This window comes from Indicator indicator, chromosome 21, assembly GCF_027791375.1.
Source record: "Indicator indicator isolate 239-I01 chromosome 21, UM_Iind_1.1, whole genome shotgun sequence".
In the NCBI taxonomy this organism is placed as follows: domain Eukaryota; kingdom Metazoa; phylum Chordata; class Aves; order Piciformes; family Indicatoridae; genus Indicator; species Indicator indicator.
The window spans coordinates 5151912-5161456 of NC_072030.1; positions in this window are offsets into that span (position 1 = coordinate 5151912).

Genomic DNA, 9545 nt, shown 5'->3' on the forward strand with positions numbered 1-9545 from the left:
AAACTCTGTTTGGAAACTGAAGTTACAAAGTGAAGCCAGAGTCTGGCGTCGGCGCGTGAGATTCACAGTGTATATATGTTCTTGCTTGGCAGTACAGTTGCAGGCTTTGGTGGGAACTGGAAAATAGATGCTTCCAATGAAGAAAATGAAAAGCCTTACTTGTGACTGGTCTGTGGTGAGCACCAAGGAGCATTGGCACTCAGGAATGTGCAGACAGATGAAAAGTTTGGACACTCTGGTTTATACAAAGGAATGAATGCTGTTTGTGAATGAATTTTCATGCTGTTTGTGAAGACACTAACAGCATAGGGAAAATAAAATATTACCTGTGAGCTTATACAATAAGGGCATGACTAAACCCAACTTACGTGATATCCACTACTACTACAGCTTCTGATTGCTCAGCTCCATCTGTAATGCCTCTGAAGAAAAGAGCAATTGTTGCCTTTGTGGCCATAACTTGATATCAATGATCTTTCAGGCTTACTGTTTCGTCAGGTTTGTCCTAGTCTCTTGTTGAGATTGTGGATGTGGTCCTACCCTAAAAATGGGGTCTATGGCTGCTTAATATATACTATGCAGTTGAAGATTTGCACATCAGCGTCATTAATTTATCCTTCTAGTTGAAAACCAAAAATTCTAAATTCAAAGAGAAAACAGCAGCACTAAGAGAACACCTCACAGTGCCCACATTGCAGCTACATTTGAAAATGACGTGGCTGTTGAGGTGTCTTTCCACTTTGGTGTGCAGAAAGGCCACCTCCACATGCTTCCAGGATGAAAGGACTGTCATTTTCATGCTCTGATGTAGCATGCAGGTGTCTAACTGTGTTACTGTTCCCTTTGACCTGTCTGGGCAATGATTCCATGACTTCACAGAATGCTAAGTTGAAATATTCTCATAGGGTGACTTTGTCCTAGATATACAATTAACTCTTTATAGTATGCAAGCTTATGCAGATAGATATCAGACATCCAGCATAGCATTGTGACTCGCTTGTTCAGGGAAAGAGAAGCAGAGCACTTTATAACAATGCTCTTTTTATTGTAACAGTAAATGTTCCAGTAATGTGCACTTCTTTTGTTGGCCTAAATAAGTCAAAGCATGGGAGTTAGATGCAGGCAGGTATGTATAAAGGTTGTATATAAATTCACACACATGCAGTGGTTACTTTTAGATTTTTATTATTATGCCTTCTTACAGTTTGGGGGGGGATGCTTTTTTGGATAAAGTCAGTATAAAAAGTAGATGTTCATGTAAAGAACCAAATTTCAGTTTTTATGTGCATACTTCAGTGTTGCTTATGGTTATAGTCACATTTTGGTGATGAAATTGTCTATTACTGATGTTTTGTGATGCAGGGAAAGGTAAGCACTTAAATTAAGCAAGTGTGCAGCGTTCCTTTGCAGAGAAGGGAGTGGAGAAACCGCTTCAATCTTCCTGTTTCTCTTGCACAATTTTAAATAATGCTTCTCTATATCAGATGATATAGAGAACCAAGGATTCAACGAAGCACAGTAACTATAGAAGCTGCAAATCTGAACGTTACTTTTAGGGATAAACATGCAGCAAAATCACTGCTGGCAGATATGAAAAGATCTGAATTGTTACTATTTAAAATACCCTATTGAATCAGAAAGTGTGATTCCAGTATTCACTTTCATGTATTAGCACAAACATTTTATTTTATTATGTCATATAACATTTTAAGAGTCAAGGGCCCATCAAAGTGGATGAGTATGATCTGTTTTATCCAGGGGGCCCAACATCAGACCTTAAGTTCTTTGGTCATTTTACTATATTCATGAGATTTCTTCATTAATTCCAGCTCATTGTGACCAGACAAGGCAACCATAACAATATCTGCATTATTGCACAGAGGAAGAAAGAAATTGGAAGGTATGGTCTAATCAGATATATTAGCAGTTAGTGCTGTCATAAAGGGCTGGTGGAACTCAGCATTCCATAATTTGGAAAGACTTTTTTGGTTCTTTCATATTCTGGGTTGTGCATTAAGTTTCTCAAAGAGCCCTTATCAGAAATAATTAATGCCCTCTCCTCAGTACTTACAGAATCACAGCATTTGATTTAATTTCTTGTTTCTCTGTTTCATGCTGTGCAATACCAAGCACCAACTGACATTATTAGCCCTGTGTCACAGTTTCTGTATCTGTGCCATGTAGTGATAGCACTTTAGTTCTTCTAAAAAAAGGTCACAGATGAGCTCTCTTTTTTAATCTTTTCTCTAAGACCAAAATGCCTTGGCTGGCCCAAGGTATAAAAAGATTCAGGATATAAAATTAGGCAAAAATTAGAAATAATGCTGGATTATTTTATACCTTCCTGTTTCTGCTGTGGATATTAGCACCTGCCAATACATACTTAGGCAAATTCCAATTGGACTAAAAAAAAATAAAAAGAAGAAGAAGAAATAAAACCTTTTTGTATTTGAGATTTAAATATATATATTATTAATGATCTTAAGCACTGGTGTATCAGAGTATATATTGAAGGCAAATATGTAGAGCTGACGTGGTGCATTTTACACACTGGAAAAGCACAAGAGGTTTATGGAGAAACACTATGTGTGTTCCTTTATTTTTTGGAGGACATCAACAATGCCTAAAGGTTTTGCCATTTGCTTAAGCTGAGAAAACTTTTTGCTGGCCTTTGTTTGGTGTGCTGTTTGCATCGACTGCACGTTGTTTCACTGAAGTTCAAGGCACACACTGTCCTCAGGAATAATGCATTTGATGAATGGTGAATGATCTTTTCATATTCTGAGTATTGTCTTTCCAAACAGATGACCAGTATGAATAGGCTGTGCATGCAAACTGCCTTTGTGAAATCTGACAAAGCTTTAGAACTTCCATTTGTGCAAAAACCGCTTTTAGATCGTTGCAGATCTAACCTATGATGACAACTTCTGCCCTATGCATGCGCCCTTAGAGAGACTGCATGAGCAAGTGAATATTTTGAAACACAAAGGATTTGTCCAAAATGTCTTAATTCTTCCTAACCCAATCCCATGTCTTGATTCAGACAAAAGAAATTTCCATTTCAGAAACAGCACAAAGCCCACCTCCATTATCCACATCTCATTTGGAATGATTTTTTTTTTTTTCATTCTGAATTTGTGCCTAATGTGTGAGATATGAATTCTGGTAATTAAATAAAGGAGGGGGGGAAGAGTTCTGCTTCAATAGCCATCCTAATGAGAGGTTCCTTCTTAGACCTCACGTTCTGGCTCTGTCTAGAGGGATACATTGAGAGCTCCATGCTCACAACTGAGCACCAACAGAGCTGCCTGAAGACTGAGCATGGGCTCCCTGTTGCCCTGTGATTCAGATTCCTTACCAGAAAGACAATGTAGTGATCAGGCATTTGGAAACAAGGCAAACCCCGTGGTGACTGCTTTTTTTCCACACTTTTTCCCCCTATTCCTTTTTGTGGAAGGATTTACAGAGAAAATTTAGATGAACACTGAAGTTGATATTGATGATGGCAAGGCTAAAATTTCCATGGTGATGATGGAGGTTAAGTGGGATTTTGTCAGATGTTTTTTCCTTCATTACTTCAAACCCACATTGCCTGTTCTGTGCCCTTTTCCACAACATGTCTTAAATTGTGTTCTGAGGATCAGTTAGGCTCAGTTGTGTTCTCTGGAAAGCTCAAAAGAAAACTGATTGCAGGGCCCAGTGAAAATAAGTTAATAGTGTATAACTTAATGCATAAATTCATAAATCTTCTGAGGTTTCCTTCCTAGAAAGTTCTGCAGAAGGAAAAATATCTTGGGAAACACAGCTTTAGGATGAGTCTTAATATGGGGAAGGTGAGAACTTTGGTGATGTTTTATTCTTAATGTGCCATTAAAATGTTCATTCTAATGTAAGTAGTGCACATCTGCTGGCTCCTTGCTGCAGCTTCTTCCACTGCAGACTCCACGTGGGAGTGGTGCCAGAGAGAATTCCTGGAGTCCAGTGGCATCACCTGCTAAGGTCCATCATGAGACTTAGTATCTTTTGCAACAAATCTTTAATTCAGGGGCAAATCAGTACACAGATTTAAAAGCATCATATAGATTCATAGATTCATAGAATAGTTTAGGTTGGAAGGGACCTTAAAGATCATCTGGTTGCAACCCCCCTGCCATGGGCAGTGACATCTTCCACTAGACCAGGTTGTTCAAGGCCTCATCTAATCTAGCTTTGAACACCCTCAGGGAGGGGACTTCCACAACCTCCCTGGACAACCTGTTCCAGTGTCTCCCCACCCACGCTGTAGGGAATATCAGATGGTTAACTGAAAGTCATCCATGTCCATAAATTGAAAAGAAACAGTTTGTAGGTAATTAACTTCCAACTGTTACAAATTTTCATGAAAACTACTAGAAACTAGATTTTTTTTTTAAAGATACACTGGCAATAGCCTTATCAAAAATACTCATTTTATGCAGACAGCTAAACATGAAGGCAATAAAATTAGTGGAAATTCAATCACTTTTCTTATTAAGTGTTACACTGGAGAAAAGGAAGGGAGATAAAAGTAGTTGTTTCAACAGTCACTTACAATGTACAAAGTACTTCCAGAAACATTTTATTTTTTTGTAATCCTTGTAAACTACTGATGCTGCTTATTTGGGGCTAAAGGTTGAAATAAATACACAGCCAGCCTTTCATAATCATGTTTATTTGGTGTTAAGGCTGACATTATGAAGTTCAACAGAATGCCACTTTTAGACAGCCTGGTTGTTTTGTTGGTTCCAATGCATACTTGGACTAAAATGCATGCAGTGACACTTTCAAAAAGTGTTTAAGTGAATTTGCAAACCTAAATTCCTGTGGTGAAAAAAAATAGGAGCTTGAGAAGATCCCCAGGTCTTTTCATACCCAACTTCATGCTCACAAAGCCTGTGTTCTGCTCTGGGGGGATGCAACAAGCCAGCATGTGGAGGCTGAATTATGAGCCTTCACTTTAAATCTTTTCTCCAGACTTCTGACAGGAAGGGTTTGAAGATGGAGCATGGTGACAGCCCTCCTAATCCTTTTTCTCTTCTGGCTCATTCTCCTCAGTGTTTTCATTCAGCGATGCCTTTTTGCTGATGGTCCAATTTCCGGAGCGGTTCCGTAACTGCAGAATTTTTTTGCAGGCTCTCTCTGGATGTCCCTAACTGAGAAGCCAAAGCAGAAAGTGCACCAATATGAGTTTGGCTGGTGCTTTTTGTAAGTTGGTAAGCACTGGAAGGAGCAGTGCAAGGAAGCACAAGGTGCAGCTAACGTGTGCCACTAGGCCACCCATTTGTGGACCTGTCCCTTCAGCTACCTTTTGCACTCCCTAGTTCCCTCCCTGCAAGCACACATGCAGCCCCAGTGCCCCACATGGTCCTAGCATTTTCCAATTTATATAATAGACTTACAGTGACAATTCTGCTCTAATACTGACATACCAGGAATTGGTATTTGCATAAGCATGATAGCACAGCACTCCCACAATAGCACAAAGTTAGAATGGCACAACAAGAAACTGTAGAGAAATTGCTTCACTATTCCATGTTATACAGGAACTTCTTTAATCCAGGACTGCAATTTAGTCTTGAAATATTAATGGTGTATTCCTTCCTCACTGCACTGGAAATTGCTTTGTGTTAGTTCTGTTGGCTCCTTCCAACTTTTTGCCATAACCTCTATTATGTTCTATGTTCTCTGTCGTTTTCTTTCATATTGCCATGAGCTGGTTGTTGGAATACTACTGGCTGAGAAATTATGATTAAACCCAATGCAGTCTAAAGCTAATGAGATTCTAAACACTGAGGAAATAATGTGTTTTTTTTTTCTGTTAATATTAAAAAAAATTAGATCAGCTTTTTATTTTGTGTTCTTTTTAGGTAACTCAGAGTTTTGTATTGAAAAATCTTCCAAGCTGTTGGCTCTGATTTTTACCTAGAGTAGTATCACTGAAATTTCAGTTCTGTGAAATAATCTCATGTAAAATCTAACTGAATAACATAGTTCAATCTTTTTTTTTTTTTACTCTGGTAGTCCTGGCTAACTTGCAATATCATGATAGTAAGAGATTTCTTAAAAGTGTGTATATATTTGAAATTTCTGTAATATTTAAATACAACTTGGTTTCTAAGTAAGGAATAAGAAGAAAATTTCAACTATTTTTTCTATTCATGAATCCACACTTTGTAAGTAATATTTGAAATAGGATTACAGTACCACAGAGCGTTTCAGAGAAATTGAATTTTATGCACTAAGAACTAGAAGTTCCTCTGGCCTGTGTCAGCTTTTGGGTTCTTTTGTGTTTTAAGATTACTTTTACCCCAGAACTAAAAGAATTCACTGAGGGGGGAAAAATAAAAAAGTTGTTGATCTGATAAACTATTGTAAGACACTTTTGGCATAAATTTTGTCTTGGAGATGCTGTTTACTTTATCAAGGTTTACATGTACAAATGCAACTACTTACTGTATCATACACATTTGAATATTGCATTTTTTTTCAGTAATAAACTTGGATATCTTTGAAAGAGGCTTTGAGCTTCATTATTCCAAATGCTCAGAGTTAATTAAAAAGAAAATTGTACACTTGAAAAGTGAGTGCTCATCAGCCTTCAAACCAGAGGATTGTAAAGAAGTATCACAGTATATCAGGGGTTGGAAAGGACCTCCAGAGATCATCAGGTCCAACCCCCCCTGCCAGAGCAGGATCACTTAGGGTAGTCTGCACTGGGTTTTGAAAGTCTCCGAGAAGGAGACTCCACAACCCCCCTGGGCAGCCTGTTCCAGTGCTCCATCACCCTCACTTTAAAGAAGTTTCTCCTCATGTTGAGGTGAAATCTTCTCTGTTCAAGTTTGAACCCATTGTTCCTTGTCTTATCATTGTGAACCACCAAAAAGAGCCTGGCCCCCTCCACTTGGCACCCACCCCTCAGATATTGATAGACATTGATCAGATCCCCTCTCAGTCTTCTCTTCTCCAGACTAAACAGCCCCAGGGCTCTCAGGCTCTCTTCACAGGGGAGATGCTCAAGTCCCCTAAGCATCCTCCTGGCTCTCTGCTGGACTCTCTCCAGCTGGTAATAGAAGACTTTAACCTGGTGCAGACACTTTTAACTTTTAACAATTAAATCCTCCTCACTCACTGTAGTCTCATGGCACATCTAGTCTCACTTTTCAAATTTTCAATCATTTCTGGTCTGCTGCTTTCACTAGTGACTCACAGTTTCTTAAACTCGTAGATTTGTAGAATGGTTTAGGTTGGAAGGGACCTCGACGATCATCTAGTTCCAACCCTCCCACCATGGGCAGGGAAACCTTCCTCTAGATCAGGTTGCTTAAGGCCTCATCCACCCTGCCCTCCAACACCTCCACGGAGTGGGCATTCATTACCTCCCTGGGCAGCCTGTTCCAGTGTCTGACCATTTTAAAGCTCTTGGTTTAGAATTTAAAGGTTTTGAAACTCTTGGGTTAGAGTTAATAGGTTCCTTATTTACTAACCTCATTATTTCAAATCAAATGCACAGGTTAGCTCTTCTCTGGAAGGATCAGTGGCTCAGGACATAAAGCAAATGAGAAGATAAGGTGATAGCTGTAAACAACACTGAGAGGAATATTCAATCAGAATGGTAAGTTTTCAGAATTCCAATTTTGGTAGTCCACATCCTTAAATCTTGGTAGAATAAGGAATTACTGATTAATGATTTTAGCTGTCATACCTAAGTCCACCTGTTGGACTTAGTAAATCTTTTGGAATGACTGCCTTCCTTAAAGATACAGAAAAAAAATTTAGGCTCAACATGCAGCTTTAGTTGACCCTAAGATAGCCCAGGAATGGGACACTAAAGTCTTCAGGATATTTCTTCTTTCTCTTTTGAGACAATGCAGTTCTAGCCAGCCTAACACACTTTTTTTTTTTTTCTTTTCCCCATATTAAATGGACAAATGAGGAATATCTCTTGTCCTTTTGCAAAGGACTTGGAAAAATACTGAGACTAGTGAATGCAGTGCAAAGGTGTTGGTCAACTAGTGAAAAAATACTGAAAAATGCAAACTATGCATTTTCCAGCATGCAGAGATGAGGATGCTGCAGTGAGCGTCTGAAGAAATATTCAGGGCACACCTGGCTGTTTTCACTGTCAGATGCCTCTGAATCAGAGAGGGATTTATCATCAACCATCTATGTAGCTTCACATTGGTGTTCTGAACCACTTCCACTGTGAAATTATTTTACACCCTTAAGCATGATAAATTAGGCTCTGTTAATATAATCATCTGAGTGATACTGCGTGTGGCCATGAGGTATAAATGGTACAACAGTGTTATTTACTGAGTTTCCATCTCTGCCTTGCTAGCCCTACCAAGGGTGGAAGCATGAAAGGAAAGTGAGTCACAGGAGACAAGAGGCTGCCAGCCAGACTCAGCTGTGCACTTTTATGAGATTATAAAAATGGTGTGAAAGGAATTAACACAAATACTGACTTGCCTCTTGGTTTGTTGACAAACTGTCCCGCACAAGCAAGGCACTGTCATTTACAGACTGCTATTTCTCTTCTCTGGTTGGATATCCTGGGACCATTCCCAGAGTCAGAACATGAACACAGACAAGGGAGGTAACTTCAAAGACCAAGCTGACCTAGATCTGCATCACAAAGATGGTTGCTGATAAAGCAAAAGCAACAGCTGCAATCTTCAAAGCAGTACGAGCTAAATGTATCAGCTGGGTCCATAAGTGAATTGTCTTTGACACAGTCTGTTTCATTGATACAGTCTGTTTCAATCAGTTCTGAGTTGTGTTTAAAAAACAAATACATTCATCAAAAAAAACCTACATCCAGAAGTCTGTCAATGTGAGAGGTAGTCTGTGGAGTCTGATTTACAACAGGCAAGTTTTAAAGGAAATGTGTTTCACTGAAACAGAGCACTTAGGGGACTAGGTACTTTCTTCCAAGATACTTTACCAGACAGATTATTTTGATCAGTTGATCAGATTATTTGATCCTTTTTCAAAATTCAGCATGGATTGTCAGTTAGGAGACATCATCATCAAATACTGGTTTATTTTCTTTATTGCATAAAGGTAGTAGATGGATCTGTTTGAGCTGGAAGGATAAATGTCTTTCCAAGACTAACATGGATAAAGAACTATCCTCAATTAGAAGTAAAATTTGTTACTGTCTTTTATAGCTTTCACAATAAGACATTATAAAGAAATCTGTTCCACAGAGGAAGCAAGATGGTTAACTCAGTCACTAAAAGACCAGTCTGGTCTATACAATGTTCCTCTGAGGAGGCTTTTTATGCTACTTAGGAATAGGCAGAGACTAGCTCAGCCTGATCTCCCTCCTCTCATCTCCATCAGAGGGTAACTCACAGTCTCACCTTAGTGAGAGACCTCAGAAAGTTATCTGAAGCCTTTACCTCAAGTTCACCTTTGACATTTCCCTTCAATGACCAGTGATTGAACAGAACACGTGATAAGGATGTGTTGCAGCTAGTTCTGAGCATGGCTTCCAGGACAAGATTCATGAAACATTTCTTCTG